Source organism: Cydia strobilella, chromosome 18 (genome assembly GCF_947568885.1).
Source record: "Cydia strobilella chromosome 18, ilCydStro3.1, whole genome shotgun sequence".
NCBI classification, from domain to species: Eukaryota; Metazoa; Arthropoda; class Insecta; order Lepidoptera; family Tortricidae; genus Cydia; species Cydia strobilella.
Window position 1 is genome coordinate 7,611,031 of NC_086058.1, and position 19,370 is coordinate 7,630,400.

General features: G+C 35.1%; 1 protein-coding gene across 7 annotated transcripts in view; it reads right to left on the bottom strand.

Moving 5' to 3' along the window:
• LOC134749517 (potassium/sodium hyperpolarization-activated cyclic nucleotide-gated channel 2) overlaps window positions 1-19,370 on the bottom strand; it is a 273,523-nt gene that overhangs the window by 207,109 nt on the left and 47,044 nt on the right. The gene's annotated exons all lie outside the window — the stretch shown is intronic.

The window sequence follows — 19,370 nt, forward strand, 5'->3', positions numbered from 1 at the left end:
GAATTCCGCGAAAGATGAATAAGTCGTTAAAATGTTTTACTGCGGAACATTTACTTTAATTCTCATTGTTGCTGTTGAAATATAGCTCCAAGTTTTATTAAGACTCACTGAAATGAAAGTCCATGTATTACGCAGGGCTAGCAAACAACGTCAAGCACTGTCTAGGTGTCTAAGTGTGTAAGAAAACGGGGTTTTATATGGAATGGAATGCTCCTCTTATGTTATGACTTGAAGGCGTACGACAGACATTATGATTTATTTTCAATCAAAGGTCATAGGTACTCGTTTGAAGTAAATTGATAGGTCTGCAAACATATTAATGAAATTGTTATCCCATCAAAAACATTATATGTCAAAAGATGCAAGTCTCGCAACGCCATAATTCTACTACAAAAAAGTTGAGATGTAATGTGAAACCAAAGTTCTAATGTATCTTTGTTTCGATGGCTGCGTTTCGCATTGATTTTACAAATAATTACCAACTGTAGCCCGAGCAGGCAATTAAGTGAATTATAAGTAGTGTAAATTAGGGAGTGGTTTTCAAAATGAAAACTTAAAGCTTCAAAATTGTTCCAAAAATTAGTCTTCAAGTTTCTACTGTGTCCACTAACTCCTTATTTATCGGAGAGTGGCCCAAGACAGAGAAAACTGGCAAAATTTGGAGGGGGCTTTCACCGCACAGGGCCCCTTGCACCAAAATATTAATAAATATAACTTAATGTAAAACATATTCTAACACTAGTAATATTACTAACAAATGAAAACTAAGAATCAATATGTATGTAAATTGGATAAATAAAGCTTAAAATTAATAAAATAAAAATTAATTACCCGAAACCTTATATCTTCCTTATACTGGTTGATCTTGTAGGTCTGTGCATCATACAATGCAAACACTGTCACACGATAACAAAAATCAATAGTCAACCTCTTTTAAATGAGCCAACACTAGCGAGTGGTTAATCCGATGAAGGACTAATTTCCAACTTAATTGGCACCTATATGAATGCTCGACGCCAACAAAGGCGTATTTACACGAGTAGTACTTATAGGGTTACCAGATGGCTGCATGGGTTCTTCCAGACATAGCAAATAGGAATTTGTCGACAATACAATAAATCACACATAATATTGTTTTTAAAATGTAAAATATTAATTAGGTACAGCCAAAGAATTCAACTTCCTACCCATTTTGTACTTTGTCATAGTGCCATTAGAATGAGGTCTCTAGCGACTTTCATATTGATTGTCACTGTGATAAGGTACTGGAGATGGTAAAGATCATCATATTCATCATAATATCTGGCTATTTTGACAATATAATACCTATATATTTTCTTTATTTCTATTTAGGTTAAATTAATCTTGCGTCAGACTTAGAATTCTGCTGACGCCGTACTATGCGTACCTGGGCATTTTCACTTAAGTGTAAAATTTACTTTTTTACGAAAATCCATCAACTGTTGGGTTATTTCTACTCAGAATCAAGAGGACTATCGATTTAAAAAGAAAAAAAAATGTGGCCAAAAAATGTCAATTTTTTAACGCATTTTCACATACATTTTGTATGGTCCGTTACAAAACAGACATCCAAAATTTGTATGAAAAACTGGGGAAACTTTTTTCTTTGTCTCATTCAATAGTTACTCATGATTCTGATTTCTGAGTCTAAATAACCCAAAAGTTGATGGTTTTTCGAAAAAAAGTAAATGATACCATTTATTCTGAAACCCCCACCTAATGCTTCATTGTATGGGAAAACATCAACCTTGTTATAGAAAGTGACGCTGCACGGAGTGTATAACATCAATTGGGGACAATGGTTTTATTGGCGAGTAAGACTATAATTTTACTTACTTATAGATTTTGTTCATGTCTTAAGTTGAATTCTAGATTTAGTTTATACATTTAGTAGATATCTGGTAACCCTAGCTACAACTTAGCCAGCAAAGCAGAGTAACTAGTAAGCGGTAAAATACAAATAAAACCGGCCGTAAAGGAAGACCGCTGGATCGCTGGCCGCTTTATTAACCGCTTACTAACGGGAAGACGGGTAAACAAACTTTATTCATTAAAACATAGAACATTTAAGATTTTAATCTTCATTGCTAATTATATTTTTATAGGAAAAAAAAATTAATAAACTTTTGACATAAAGCAAAAATAATGTATTTAGATTTAATCGAATATAATATTTTTTAAGTGAAACCTTTATTCTACCGCCTCAAATTTTTTGGTCTGTCTTTGGCATGTCGCATTACATAATTACAGCATTAGTAAAATTCTACTTTATTTCTAGTACATACTTCGAATTCGTAGTCTTTAAAATAAGCTTCATTATCGGACTAAGGCTACAATAATTCATTCACGAAGGCTGATATTTGCATGTAACTTCATACAAAATTTTAAGAACAGTAGTCCTTATTAACCTTAAATATTTATTTATGCATTAAACATCCTCCGTAGCTGGATGATGGTTAAATTATTTATTTATTTCAACTTTATTGCGAACGTAGGAAAAACGAGTAAAAAGTACCAAAACTATAAAGGATCTTCAACCTATACTTGAACTTATTATAATAAGTAAATAAGTATTATAATTGCCTGAAACGGTACCTATAAGTACTCATTTTAATCATTTACAAAACGCTCGCAACTAAGACAAAATATATCTAAAGTTCTCAATTATTTTATTGGAACTATATGGCCTACTGAATAATATTCAGGATTTGCTTTAACTTTTGCCATATATTACTGTCTAATGATATAAAATTTCAGTCTAATTACTAGGTCACGTGACGTGGCGTATCATTTGAAAGAGCTTTTGTTTTGTACATTAAAAAAAATGTGGTTGTCTGTAAAGTCGGTTTACGGACGATAATTTTGCGTGATAACGTCATAAGAAAACATACCATGGAGATCTGTCCACAACGTGACACTTTTTCGTGCATGCCACCGGTGTTCATCGATTTATAAGACGTTATCACGTCAAAATTTCCATCCTATCATCTCTTTACTGATTTAATTTTTTTAATTATCTATACCTGAAAATCTGGACCAAATGACAATTCAATTAGGAGAAAAACAGGTGTGTTTTTCGCCACGTCATCTCGGCATATAAACGAGGAAACAATCTAAGTTCCATCCACATCCGTAACAACTAGTAATGTACCGGTCCGGGAATATTCCCGACTCCAGAATTAAAACCCAAATGTCTTATAAAATATTTCATACGAGCCAACGATAATGTACCCAAATGTACCTACCAGGGGCCCTATTCGAGATGCACAACTGTCAGTTTCGGCTTCAACATCAGTTCAACAGTGGAATGAATCATTTGTTCATCAACTGTGGAAAGTATCATTTGGTTGTACACCAAAACTCATTCATTGAAAAAATTATGCAACAAAAATCAACTTTGTTTTCTTACTACTATACGGTTTAAAATGGCTCTGAACTCTGCGTGGTTCGGTTTGGTTTCGTTGTCACCTAACTGTGGATTGCTAATGTCAAATTTACCTATTTGACAACACACGATTTCTTCCATTCAACTGAAGTTCAACACGAAACGTCACTTAACGCATGTCGAATACCGCTCCAGCTGTCTCCAAATCAGTTTTTATATTGTAAAGATAATTGTAAAATATATGAAAGTTCTTACCATCTTATTTTGTCGGCTACGTTTACCTAATCTACCTACCTATGTGCAGCAACATATAAATTCTAGTCCAGTGAACGTTCTAACCTAACCTAACAAGTAAGTACTTATGCATACTTTGGGCAGCTGTTTGGTCTCTGAAACGAAAATTTTGGGCTATAGAAATTCAATTAAGGGAGATTTTACGGAACGCAAATTGATAGTCATATTAATTATCCTCTTGAAATAATCCTCGGAATATACCGCGCACATCACTAGTAACCAACCAACGTTATTTTTCTTCATTCCAGAGCAGCCATTCACATTTATCTTAGTTGTTCCGTCTTTATCGCTCTCCGCCACGCGGATGCTCGTCTGTCTCACTCACTCATGCCTAGTAAAACGACCAAATGGGGGAAAAACTTCCACCTTTTTGCAAATTGAGACTTGGTTTGGGAATCCCGCATACGAGTACTGAGATTATTAACTCGATTGAAACATTTCACTATGTACCTAAGGGAAAAAGTAAAAATACTTCATTTATTTCAGCTGTCACTCTGCAATTTCGTTCATTTAACTGAGTGTTTTTCAATCTGTGGCCACGACTCCACGGGGTGTCCCGAAATTTCTATAAAGAGGTCGCGGACGCTCGAAAACTTTTGGTTTTGGTACTTTTGGTTACTACCAGCTGAGAGCTGGGGGTCACCACAATTTTTTTGATTTAAAAGGGGGTCGCGTAAAATTTTCAACTAATGGGGGACGTGTTAAGAAAAAGTTTGCAAAATACGTATTTAACCCAAAAAAAAATGTTTGCGTGTTTAGTAACTATTTAAAAATAACTAAGTTATCCTTAATGGTGCTACAACTCTTAAATTACCTGAAAAGTGATAAGCATCAGTGATTACATCTTAATTTCAGCTTTGTATTCGTACTTCTGTTAAAAAACATTACTATTTAGCAACTAACTACATTTGACATTTAATTTACGTGGCTGTAACTTCAGTTCTCTAACCTATTCTAGTCTCGGTACTTGACAAGAAGACAGGTGAAATGCAACAGAAAATTATATTACCTATAGTTCAGAACAAGTTAATTTAGTGGGTCAGTAGGTCCGACCATTCCCAACCGAACTAACACGAATGTATCATTAGAAATAGCAAATCGTTCGAGTAAATGAGCTATTATTTCTATGAGATGGGTTGCGACGAGATGGCCCTGGGTAAATTACCTTATAAAGGAAATTTGCTGTAGTCACTTCACATGATTGATGGACTACGGATTTTCCAATATTATACAATATAATGTAGTAGTATTTAAACGATACATTAGGTGAATTGTTGATTTATAATCAGTAACTAAGTATTATCAGCTTGTATGTGCCTTCCTACCTACAGGGCACAAGAGAAAAAGCGCGACTTGCATAAAATCAGAGGGATTACCTTAAGCAAAGTGATTGATTATAAGAGTCCTGAAATTTGTACTTAGTTTTTACGTATTGAACTTAGAACGAATGTATTTGAATCAGGATTGTTTAGAAGAAAGCACTTTTATTATACAGGGTGGCAAAAAAATAAGTGCATTCCCGTTGCCAGGGAGGTTTTGGTATTATACTGAGCAACTTTAACTATGGGACCAACCACGAAATCGCGAAAAAAAATTTCCCTACCGTGGAAAATGGACCAGCCAAAATGTATGAAACAGCCAAAAAAATTTTCGCGATTTCGGGGTTGGTCTTATAATAAAAGTTCCTCAGTATAATCCCAAAACCTCCCTGGCAACGGGAATGTACTTATTTTTGCCACCGTGTAGAAGCACAAAAGTGACATTCCGATGGCTACTTCAACTGCATTACTGTTGCGACATTACTGCTGCGGCAATGATACAAGCGCTGTCACAGTCAATATCCTTGATTAAATAAGTGCAGTCATTATTATCACGAAAAACACCAAAATAACTTTATAAATGCAGGCAAACAGTACCTGACGTCGCAATAACAGATTAAATTATCCTAACAGCCTTTAAGGGAAAAGAGGCAGAGGGAAAAGAAGAACAACTTAGATGGATAACCTTAGGAGTTGGGCGGGAATCGAAGCTGCCACGCTGGGCAGTGGTAGCCGACATCTGAAGAGGATATGGCACCTAAAGAAGAACAGCCTTTACTGCCCGTCTACACCCGACTTCTCGTTAAACACGAAGTTAAATCAGACTAAATATATAATCAAAAATAGGGTTAAATGCTTGATTCAATATTAATGTAATAAGCTTATTCTGATTACGATTAGGTACAGAAACTACGACTTTCTGAAAAAACGATGTCGACATAACGCTTTAATATTGGAGTGTTATATTTAATATTATTTGTAAATAATTAGCATGCTTAGTTACAATATAATAACGTTAAAACCGAAACAGGTATATCGAGACATTAACACTGCCATCAAACTATTGCAGTTTGGTAGTACTATTAAAATGTAATTCCTATGTCCTTTGTCTTATTTCTTATGACAAAGAACATAGTGCAAAAATTAGACCATAATGTGATTGTAAATTTAACACTATGCTTGAGACTTTATTTATGTTCATACTTAAATGAACAATAATTATGAACATGGCCGCGTTGTTCCGAAACTTCCTAACTCATTAACTCGTGTCTTCTGTAAACGACGCCAAGTTTCCGAAGGCCGAACGTATCTACCTATGTTACCTAATATTTATGACCGTCCACCAAGTTTCACTTGTACTTAGTGTAGAAAACATATTTTTATGCCATTAAACATTTACTTTTGGCGCGTTTTAGAATCCGACGAATTACGGATTATTTATCATTAAGGAGAAATCAGATATTATGCTGGACATATAGGCCTCAAGGATGTCCACAAAGACCTATCGTGCGCAGTCTTCATCCAACTAAGGTTCCCTGTAATCTTGACCAGGGGGCCTAGCCAAAGTGACAATCGTATATCGACAAACGCCAAAAGAAACAAATATGTGTCGGAATGACACATGCTACGAAAAGTCATGGTCAAATTATTTAAGTTTCGACTGGGGTTTCCTATAACGTCAAAATTACAATAATTCAAATTACAATATGCTTATGCATGTACACGCTCGTAGGGGCAGATAAAAATAAATCATCAATTATCTCCAAAATTGAGTTAATTAGAATACCAGTTTCTTTGAGAAAGTTGCTTAATTTAAGCTCAGGAATGCACCCTTGAAATTAACGGAAACACCGTGTATAAGCAATATGGCGTTAAGTATATTGTGACTGTGACAACATAGTATTTGAATACTGGTTTGTTTTCCATCAAACGCTGTTCCAATACATCTCACTTCAGACGATATTGAAAAGTTCGTTCAGAATATGCCGTTGGCTTGTTTCAAAACAAAATGTTACGAGATAGGTACACTTTTTTATACAGCAAATTGATTATGAAGAGCGGAAGTATGGAATGCTGAAAAGTAAGCATGCAAACATTGTTAATAAAATATTCTGGGCACGGACGGAAACATAATTTCTATGCTTTCGGACCTAAGCCTCGGGAATACGAATCAAAATTGTAGAGATATTTTTGAATGCGCCAGTACAAATAACCGTCAAATAAACGGCCGGTCATTTGCGCACGTTTGCAAGCCGACGTGATTTCAAATATCACGTTTTGCTCCTACCTTGTATGTGTGCATGAGTAAATAAAGAACCGTGCATGAGAAATAGCAATCTTATTTTGCAATCTGTTGTATCCCTAAGTGGTATGAGAAACGCTTCTATTCTGCTGTTAGTTAGTTATATTTCCACTAATTTGTAAGAAAAATGTCAACTTAATTCGCACTGAAATTAAGAAATTATTTCGATTCAAATTCATAGCGCTACGCCGTAGCACGTAGGTACCCACGTAATGCGCAGTATACTGTTAGCGGACAAAAAATGGACTGGAATGGAATCGTTAAGAATCTACTTCCTGTGTGTAAATTTTTCTAACAGTTCTAACATGGTGTGTTTCCCAATAACATAATTTTTTATTCCGCGTCACGTGCATAAAAGGTATTATTTAATTCAAATATTGCTTAAGATATGCTAATTCATAGGCTTCCAAATATTTACAAATTAATATCCATAGGTATGCTTGGCTCAGCATCAACACAAACTTAAACTCCCAACGGCCCCACCAGCTGTGTCAATAGAAGTTGCTCGCAACCGTCAGGCAAGGGTGTTGTCGGCAACTATTATTTATATATCAGTCATGCATACATTCATGAATCCATGAGTCAACAGGATTGTTGAATCATGCATGCGTCTAGGGATCATGCTGGCATGTATTATTGATACTACGCTAATACAGCGTGAATTAGTAAACGGTATATTATATTATAAAACTGTTTCTAAGAAAGTGGTTTCAAAAATTTATCAGTGCCATAATAGTTAATATCTATATCATAATAGATAATAGTGAGTATGGAAATCGAGAACTTAAAATTTTAATATTATTTAACTAACTGTTTTGGCTAAGTGATCCAAAAAGAAACTTGGCCTTTGAAACGAGAGCGTGCCACCTGTCCCGATCCTGCGCAACTTCCTGTCAGTTAATGACGTGAAGCTGCAGCAGATCCGCCGTCACGCTGTCTTCCCAGCGATACCTGGGTATGGTATACTATCAAATTATATATGATTATTTTCGAAAAGTTCCTTTACGTAGTTTGTTTGTATCATTATATGACATATCGTTGGGCAAATAAACTTGTAACTAACTATTCACAATAATAACAACATTCAAATAACTGCATCTAAGTAATAGCAATATAACTTACAATAGAAATAAAACGATCTTAATGGGCATACCTATGAATTACGTCGACAAATGACGACAAAACTGCGAACACGGTTATATCAGATCATAAAAATTTAGTTTATTATGTTGCCGCAAACCGTGTCAATGCGACGGGCCATAAAGCGGGCAACGGTTTAATCACTCGGCGCGATGATGTGGCTGACAAATTGCTGACAAGGGAGGAGGGTATAAATGTACGAGGTTGCCTGATACAAATTAGAAAAACCGCGATAAATTTCTGGTTTTTTGTACAATATTCTGACTGTAAAACGCGGACTCTTTACTTTTGTACAGTAGCCATCAGATATATCGGAGCGGCCAAGATCAAACTGAACACGCCTCTATTGTAAAGGCGTTAGAGTGCGTGTTCAGAATGTTCAGATATTTTTGAGCACCTTGGCAGCTCCGATATATCTGATGGCGACTGTACAACCAGGTTTAGGTAGTTCTTTAACCGTACTAGTATTATAGTATTTTATACAATCGTGATATAATAGGGAGCTTTTTAATCGAGTACCGTGTTTAAGCAACGAAGCTTGCTGAGTTGCTTAAGTAAGGTACGAGAAGCTTTATGCTTGCTTAAAGCTTGATGCTCCTTGCTAGATTCAATTTTAAGACACTTTTTTTCTCGATTTTGGCCACCGTAGCCTATAGTGACTAACAAGCAATGCTAAGCCGCTTTCGTAGTCTATGGATGGTTCTATATGCTAAATGCGCATTTTTGACTTATGAAGCAATTGTTTCTACTATACAACATTAAAAAAAATCGAGCTATCGTTTTGTTTCGTCCTCTTGACTGCGGCAAGCTGTGATTGGCCAACCTTATGTTCGTAGTTTAATATAAATAAAATCCTAACCACTGATAGGGCCGTGTCGTACAGCTGCGTTCGTTCGTGGCCCTCAAAATGGTCTCGCCGGAAGATCAGTGCTGAATTTTGGGTTAGCATTATGCTGGTAAACTATTTATTTTTATATTGATATTTCTTTGTTGTTTTTATACTTTTGTATGTTATAGTTTATCACGAATAAATGCGATGATTTCTGATTTCTGATTCATTCCCGCATAGTTGCATACAACTTATACCTACTTAAAATGTTATAACGATTCCTATTCTGACATGTTAGGAAAAATACTGAAAAATGGCAACACTAACCGTACTCGTACAGCCCTGTTATACGTAATTGCGTTTTTCCTCGTCCCACGTAATCGCGGATTGAAGGGTCTCATTTACTTCAGCTTCTATGGCGATTTTGCTATATAATTAAATTAAATGATGTAAGGGGATAATTTGTTTATATGCTTTGTTTATATTAACTAATGTTTTATTTAATATTTATATTTATTTTTGAAAGGTAAAAATATACATATTCTTTAAATTGCTGTTTTATTTTAGAGAATATCTACTCGTATGTATATGTAAAATACGTGTGTCCTGACTGATTCATCAACGCAGAGCCTACAAAAGATAGAATGTTGAAATTTGCACACCAGGTTACATTAATAAAGTGTATAAGAGATAGTGGGGTTAAAATACTTGTCCAGTCCCTATCCCGTCGTAAAGCAAATTTCTGCCATATAGTAATTAATAACCTAAAATTAATAATAATCCGAGTAATTACTTAGTATATATTTTGTTATTTTTTTGACATTTTTTTTTAGTGTTGGCAGAATATGCTGTTTTATACAAAAAAACAACGACACCAAAATTGTATGTATGTACCATATTCTATGTTTTTTTTATGAATTATGAATTAATACCTATTTTTTTGGATTAATGTAGATAAATAAACAAAGAATAAATAAAAAATACGGGTCAAACTGAGAACCTCCTTATTTTGAAGGCAGTTAATAAAGTAAGGAAAAATTAAATAAAGTGAAGTTTGCGGAATACAATTAGAACTAACTAGCGCTGCGGACGCGGCTCGGCGGTGAGTGATGGTCATCTAAAAGCGTTTTATTGCGCAATTTAGCAACAAAACTGTATTTACGACCTCATTTACGACACTAAATACTTTTAGTAAATTTGGCCTGATAATTTCAAGCTTCATAGTTCCTTGTAAGCGTTTCATTTTAGATAAGAATCCACGAGTGCTAGTTGCACTTCGATTTTGTACACATTAGTGCGGCTTCTTAGCCTCAACTATGGTCCCATCTGGCAGAAAGCACGAAACTTGGCATGCATATAGCTTTTAGGTATGCTATATATTGTTGTTAAAACTTATAGTTTTCAAATTATGCTGAATTTCTCTAAAAATGGGGATATAAATGGGAGGGAGAGAGGGAGGAAAACCATAACTTCTCGGCGTGTTTCTACTTCTATTCATTGTTATAAACCTAAAAGCTATATGCATGCCAAGTTTCGTGCTTTCTGTCGGATGGGACCATAACTCCATAAGTCCATACTAAATCGAGCTAAGAAGCCGCACTACAATGTATGATTAAAATGTAAAATTAACTAATTTTGTGTCATTCATATGCTTCGCTTGTGTTTATATTAGCCGAGAAAAATACCAAGATTTGGCCGATTTGAAAACCTGCGACAATAATTGAAGGCCGCATGTAAATGGTAGAGTAGGTATAGGTATAATCTATATATATATAAACGTAAAGTCCTGACTGACTGACTCACTTAAATCAACGCCCAGCCCAAACCGTTGGAGCTAGAGAGCTGAATTTTTCACAATAGGTAGATTTTATAACGTTAGTATCCACTAGGAAGGGGTTTTAAATCAACTTCTTAGAAAGGCATTGTATATATAATATTACAAAAAAGTTATTAATAATTCTACCCCTAAGGGTGTTAAAAAGGGGATGTAAGTTTATATGTAGTACAAGTTTTCGTTTTAGCTAGGAACATGAAACTTGGTAAAAGGGCATTATATTAAAATAGACGAAAACTGATTGCACCGTGTTTGAAAAGTTTGTATTAATAAAGTTTGCAGCGGGAGCGAACATTTTTTTAAATAGTGGACTTGAAAATCTAAGTGTTGAGAGGGATTATATCGAGAACAATTTTTTTCAGTTAGGGGCTTGAAACTTCGTATTTTGTGAAAGACAAATTTCATGCGCTGTATAATTATTAACAAATGATTTACCGTCCCTACTAATATCTTTTGTTGCATAATGTTCTATGCACATTTAAAATATATAACCACCAACATACAAATCCACGCGTACGAACTCGCGGGCAACAGCTAGTATAATATAACATTAACACAAGGGGTATATAACCACCACTGTATCATGTTAATGTCATGGGCAGGCTCCTAACACGGTCTCCTCCCATTCAATGTATAATGTATGGGTGAAACATCAACATTGGCGTCTTGAAATTAATGTGCTTGAAGAATCCGAATTGGGAGTTATGCTTTTGCATTCTACCTCGTCAACAGCAGTTTGAGTGCGCCATTAGTTTTAATAAAAAAACTTAAAGACCACTACATAAAAGCTACGAGGCAACTTTTATTCTCATTAATCAACTTCGGCCAATTTTTAAAATAAACTAAGTATTACATCTAACATACTTATTCGTTGCACGTCAGCACTTACTACGTTAATAGAAAAATATTTCATAGACGAATGGTACATAGCGCGAGGCATTCATCATTCAATTAAATTTCTAGTATACTAATATTTTATATTTTATATTTTAATTTCTAGTACTAACTAGAAATTAAAATATTAAAAAAATTGAATTGACGGTTCTTGCCTGTCCTTCAACGTTTGGTTTATCAATACATTAACCTGATGTTTTACTCTATACCGAACTACATGCAATTATGCAGCTCTACAGAAACCCACTGTATATATTCTCGGATACAAGCACCCTCGGGACACAATGATGGACTCGAATGAAACTTTTCTTACATAAAGAGACATTTATTCGACTGTTTTAGAACACTTTGCAAACCCGGGAACTGTTTTCGCTGTTCTTGGGTGAAGTTTTGTGATTGTAGGTACTTAGGTTATTATTCTTTTCATATCTCATGCTCTGAAAGTGTGTCGTTGTTATTCTAAAAAGTGCGCAGAAAGAGAAACGTTTCTGCTCTAGTGCAGAAAAGTGGTGTAATCCTCTGCGTACCCGTCCCACGAGCAGGGTATAAACAAAATGGAAAAATTGTGTCTTTATTTCTCTGCCTGGAACAATTGGTAATTGTTTTAATTTTACTAATCCCGCATTAAATCTTTTTTTTTTCAAAAATTATGTAAGTAAATTGTTAAAATTATTCTTGATTTCTTTTTTTTTTTTCAATTGTACTCAATTTCATAAGGCGTACATCAAATTTTTTTTAAACCTTACACTAAATGAGCAAAGGCAGAATCTTATACAGCCACAGTTAAATTCTTGTACGATATTAAATGGGGTTATAAAGTTATTTAGCACTATATTCATGAAAAAAAAAACAAAATAAGTAATAGATAAAAATAGCTTATTTTTCATTAATTAAATTGTTATTTAATATTTAAATTCTGTAAAAAAAACTTCTATTATGTTGACTAAATGAGTAGGATGCCATTGACTATTGGGAATTTTAAAACAAAAAGCAAAAAAATTTAAAAGTAAAAGGCAATCATGCTGATTTTCATACTATAATGAGCAAATTCAACAAAACATTTTATACCTATAATTACTGCAGTTTGTTAAAATATGTGTTTTCGTAAATATTGCAATCTAAATGTTTTTCGCTAGGGGTTATTTATCTTCACACATGTAAAGTCTCCGATTACAAGTAAGTCCTAAGGAAAAAAATCAGGACCGTAGATCTATTAGGTAATTTAATTACTGATTCAGCAAAATTGCCTTGACTTGTTTGGTTTCCTCGCGTTCGATATGAAAGTGTTTAACTCGGGTGAAAGGCACCATTTCCGTCTCGGACTCTTGGAGCTCTCAATGCGTTAGAGCGCCAAACTACCTCGACAGAAATGGGTGGCTTTCAACCCTTGGTTAACAATCTACTATTACATTTATGTAAATCGACGAATACCTACTTAGGTCCAACATTGATATAATAACACTTAATTCTACTTAATCCTATTACAAAAATTTACGCATTCATATCTAGAGGTCAAGTGAAAAGCATAGGTATTTCATTTAATACTTTGAGTAGGTACCTACACTAAATAAAGCACGTATTGTATGATCTCCCAATTAATGCATTTTTTGCGCACCAGAATCTAAAAAGAACTGGTGTGGTTGTTTTTAACTAATGAATATATTTATATTATAAATATGAAAATCACGCCTTGAGTCGTGTTAAATCACAATTTCATTGTCAGGGTTCCGTACCCAAAGGGTAAAAACGGGACCCTATTACTAAGACTGCACTGTCCGTCTGTCCGTCTGTCCGTCAGTCTGTCTGTCACCAGGCTGTAATGAACCGTGATAGCTAGACAGTTAAAATTTTCATAGATGATGTATTTCTGTTGCTGCTGCTATAACAACAAATACTAAAATGTATGGAACCCTCGGTGCGCGAGTCCGACTCGCACTTGGCCGGTTTTTTTATAGCTGAATCGAGGGTCTGATTTATTATAACTGTACGGCAACCAATGTCTTCGATAACCAATGAATGGGCACACTGTTAATCGTCGTGTACTATTACCGAACGGGATAACTGCCCTTAATTAGGCTCGGGGAGGGAGAAGAAATGGATGGCCTCCGTTTCCTCGGGGCAGAGACCAGTAAATAATAAATACTGTACAAAGTCACATAGGTACCTCATTATCTTTGTTAATGATGCCACTTAGACAGGACTCGGGCCGTCTCGGGAGAGTTCACTAGCTGTCGAATTTATTCGTGTTATGCTTGAAGCAATCTACAAAAATAATGATAAACGCAACTTTGAATGGAAATTAAACGTCTTTATTCTTTACTTGTCTATATTCGGAGCCTAGTTCGGCAATTCCAGTTAGCGGCAAACGGCGAGGAACTTGGACGTGCTTAATCTTGGCCGGGCACCCTTTGCGGACCTCCCTATTCACTAAATACTTCGTCGACTGTGAACTGATTCCTAGTATAGCTGGCTACGATATTCGTTACAATAATATGTTATCGGAGGGTAAAATAATACTGGTCTAATCGTAGCGAAGTGTTCGGTAAAAATGGTGAATCAAACTGTGTGCGACGAGTGGCTATTACAGCGGTAGTAGTAACTTGCTTTCTTGTATATAAATAATGAACCTATTATGAGTATTTATTTAGGTTATTGGTAATGCGTTATCAGTTAGGCTAGTAAGAAAATATATAGGAATAATTCACAAATTAATATGTTAAATTAATATGTAATATGTATTATGTGTGTGTATGTAATTAATGTGTTAGTGTGTAGACACTATAGTTACCTAAGTAATAATTTGGCTAACACGCTGCAGGTAATTGCTACACACTTCAATTAAGTTTTGTTGCGTATATTTGTTATTCCGATGACGAAGCAATAATATGCTAATATGGACTTGATCTGTTGATACAATTGGATGTAATCACAAAGGAATTAATCACAGTGAAAAAACACAAACGCTTGGAGTTTAGGCTCATTAGAAATATCTCAAGAAGTACTTGATAGACATGCAAATGAGAAGAAGTACAGTTCGCGATATGTGTGTCACAAAAAAATACAGTAACGCTCTCTCACATGCGAACAATACCTACCTCTCCAATTTTACTATCATCCCTAAATAGATATGTTAGAATACAATATGATATTTAATACACTCCTTATTGACTTCATAAAGCTATGCCGCATAAAACCTACTTTCTCCTGCACATTTATTTACAATTGTAGGTACAGTCGCCATCAGATATATCGGAGCGGCCGAGGCGCTCACAAATATCTGAACACGCACTCTAATGCGTTGACAATAGAGGCGTGTTCAGATATTTGTGAGCGCCTTGGCCGCTCCGATATATCTGATGGCGACTGTACTGAAAGCAAATGCCGGAACATTTCTTGTGACCAAGAAAACTTATTAAATTTAGATGATTGACCTTTGTCAATATTGCGGATGCGGAACTTTTAAAATTAATGTTTAATTATCTCATTTTCCTTAACAATCTTGAAATATTTCACATTCTTCTTTTAAGGAGCAGACAAAACTCAATTAAGTTATTACAACGGGCGAGCGACTTCATTTAATTATAAGTATTCCTGGCCTGGCCGGAGTGACCGGGTATTTCTATTGCTTGCCCAGTCTCGCATTACTTTAAGTTAATCCAGTACAATACTAACCTCTAAATCCGTAAAGATTGTGGGTAATATGAGGTCTAATCATACTGGTTTGCCTTCTGTAAGTGATCGGAATTCAGAATCTGAAGATGGCAGACGTCTTGTACTGTTAGGAACAAACCGGGAACTGTTCGTTCCATCTGCTAGTTTTTCAATTTTGTTTTTCATCATTCCTGTTTAGGACAATTATACATATATTATTATATTATTAATTTGAATTAAGTCAAGGACCGACTGTTGAGCGCCGGCCAAGTTAAGATATTTTAAAGGTACGTGTTTTTTTTAAATGAGACATAATAAGAATACTAGGAATAAATAATCTTAGGTTCCCCATTATAAACTTAATTTTTTATCTCCGTCAAAAAACAAGATATTATATCAAATATTTTAATCACTAAAAAAGGCACAGAAAAAGACGGATGATATTTACGCGCCCGTGAGGCTTACCTGTTCTAATTTTAATAAATAGGTTATGTTCTTGATCTGAATTGGTCATGGGTATGATCTGTGTGTCGAAAGTGACATTTTTCCCCCCGGAAAAGTTACTTTTGACACTAACAGATCATATTCATAAAACAAATCTAGATTAAATTTACAATCAAAACCTGCCTTCGTAACATGAGGAATCTGGAAAGTTTTTAGCGATAATACATTCAAAGGAATACCTAGGGTTTATAAGTAGATATTTGTTTATATGAACAACTTATCAACCTTATCATAACTAGGCATTTTCAATCTTTATAGTTTATCTTCAACACTTCTTCATGACAAATAGATGTATCAAGATCACTGGCTAAATTTAGGGTGTGTGCTTAGTTGGAACTAAAACATCTTATAGAATAAGTAGGTAGGTAGTAGGTATCTATTTTTTGTTTCATTAGTAAAACGTAGCTAGTAAAAGACCAAAGAACAAAGAGTAAATTCATCTAAATTAACACGTTTCCCTCGACATATTATTACGTAAAAACTTACGGACAGCCTAATGAAGTTATGTCTAACGAATATTACCGTCGGACGGAAACTTTACTCGTATTTAGCTGATCCTTTACGTACTTAGTAAAGTACAGCGTTTTTGTGTATGGAGTTTGTAACTGTAGCCGCTGTTCTAAACAAACTGCTTGCTTGGTCTAGGTTACAAATGGAGTTACGTTCGAACTATAGGTACCATACAGTAGAGTAGAGTACCTACTTACAGACAGATACAGAGATACTATTAGACCCCTTTGCATAAGAACTTATATTATCACATTCCCGATTGCATCCTAAATTAGCAAGGGATTCGCTTGGCAAGTTAGTCGACGCTACCTAAAAAAACCGGACAAGCGCGAGTCGGACTCGCCCACCGAGGGTTCCGACTTTTTAGTAATATTTGTTGTTATAGCGGCAACAGAAATACATAATCTGTGAAAATTTCAACTACTAGGCATTAAAATTCTACTAATAGAATTGAAAATAAATGGTAAATACTGCTACATTCCCAATTTCTAATGCTCGTATTTCAAAAATCAATTCGCCGTTTTCCACAGATTTTCGAGTTACGAAATCGAGCGCTCGAAATTAAAAAATCGGCCCCCCGATCTTTTAGTACTGAATAGATCTATCTATGAAAAACATATCATTCGCGTGTAGCCAAACTTTTAACCACTCAGTTAGTCAACTATAATAACTCACTAGCCATCAAATTTAAGCGGTAGAAGTATAAGCTAACTGGGTCAAACTCCCGCCGATAGGTAGGGCTTGTTTACAAATGATGTGGCTAACACTCCAAGAAGAATAGCAACACAAACACACAAATCAAATGACCCACTCATTACACGACAGACGAAAGTAAGGAGGGACTATTATGTTTTTGAGTTTATTTCATAGGTAGTTCCTCGTCTTGCGGTCAAAAGGAAGAACGGACTTATTACCAAACAGACTGGCGGACCTTAACGATTTAACCACTTTAGAGCCAGATTTGTGATTGATTTCTAATAGTTGTGCTTTTTATACCAAATTATAATTATGTAGTTGCACATACGAGCATGACTCGCTCTACGATTTACTCTATGGTCTGTAGTAATTCGCTATTTGAATTTCAATAAAACAAATGTTAGCCGTGACTCAAGATCTAAGCGTTTCCTTGGTATGTTAAATAAGACTAATTTCTACCTATAATATGTAGTGTAGCTTTTAACGTCATAAGCTGTTTTATTTTTATTATTTCGTAACCTGTAGTTAAAAATATTTAACTTAAATAATTATGTAGGTTCATGTTTACAGAGGCGAAGGCTATTGGGAAGACTTGGAGCGAAGTCAAGCACGAAGCTCAAGACCGATCCAGATGGCGGCGCACTGTGGACGCCCTCTGCCCCACCTAGGGGACATAGGACAATAAGTCAAGTAAGTCATGTTTACATAAATGTGGACTTAAGAATCGTGACAACACAGGCAGGGATACAAAATAGGAAGATCCTGCGTTAAACTTAGATCATATTGAATTTCAATTCGTATAACAAATGAGCTCGGTAAATAATACTTACACTACTTTTCTCGGGCACAGGCGATTTCTTCGGGATTCCCGGGGTGCCGGCTTACTCTCCAACTCGCTCAAAGCCTTCACGTTATTTTAGGACCCCTACGATACTTTACTAACATTTTGTTTAGAAATTGTTCGTTTTGTTCGGATAAGTAAGATACATTTTATTTTTAAAGAGGCGCGTGCTTCAGCCGGAAATTGTTAATTGAAAAAGGTAATTTATTTTGCGATCGAGCCGTGACTTTGATGAGTTTGTATAATGAAGGCACGCTGTAATAAATACTTGTGTCTGAATAATGAGGTTATTGTTCGACTTACAATTTTATACGCGAAACATACATATTAAGTGATAGAAAACGCTATTTATGATCACGTCAATAACATAATATACCTTTACGAAACGCATAAAAATATGCGTTACCATTTTCAATGTTTTTCTCTTTGTTATACGACACAATTCACTAATTTTGCAGGCACATATACGAAAACGTTAATATATATCTTCATTTGTATACCTTCAGTAACGGAGAGCTGTTATGGCTTAAACCAGGTCCGGGTTGGATTATCAACTTTTCAGCACCTGGCCGGAATTTATGGCATACAATGCTTAAGCGCTCTACATATGTGCAGGTATAGCCACATAATCAACCATGTGTACGGCGTATAGACGGTATAGACAATATTCCCCTATTATAAACATAAACGCATTAGGTACTGGCAATCACACTTGGCTACAATTTTATTTAGTATTGTAAACTTATAAAGACCGTCTGCTGTTACCTCCGTCTTTATGTGTCTATCTCTGTACCTAAATGTTATTTTGAGGTTGTGCAATAAAGAGGATTTGTATTGTTTGTATAAACGCGAAACAGCTTATCTTAAACAGGCTAGTTTGCTAATTAGTAATTAAGGCGGTTCCCTGAGCCAGAAGGCGAAAAATCTCCTTATATGATCCTGTTTTTCTAAGAGGCGTTGATATTCGTAGACGTGGAAAAAATATATGTAGTTCTTGATTATATTATCTTTAATATCATAGCTTCCGATACACGAATTATGACACTTCACTCGATACAATTAATTCCCAAAGTAACCTCTAACTCGGACTTTTAATCCAACTTTACTCGGTTATTTATTATGTGGTACTATAAATAAAAAAAGAAGAAAA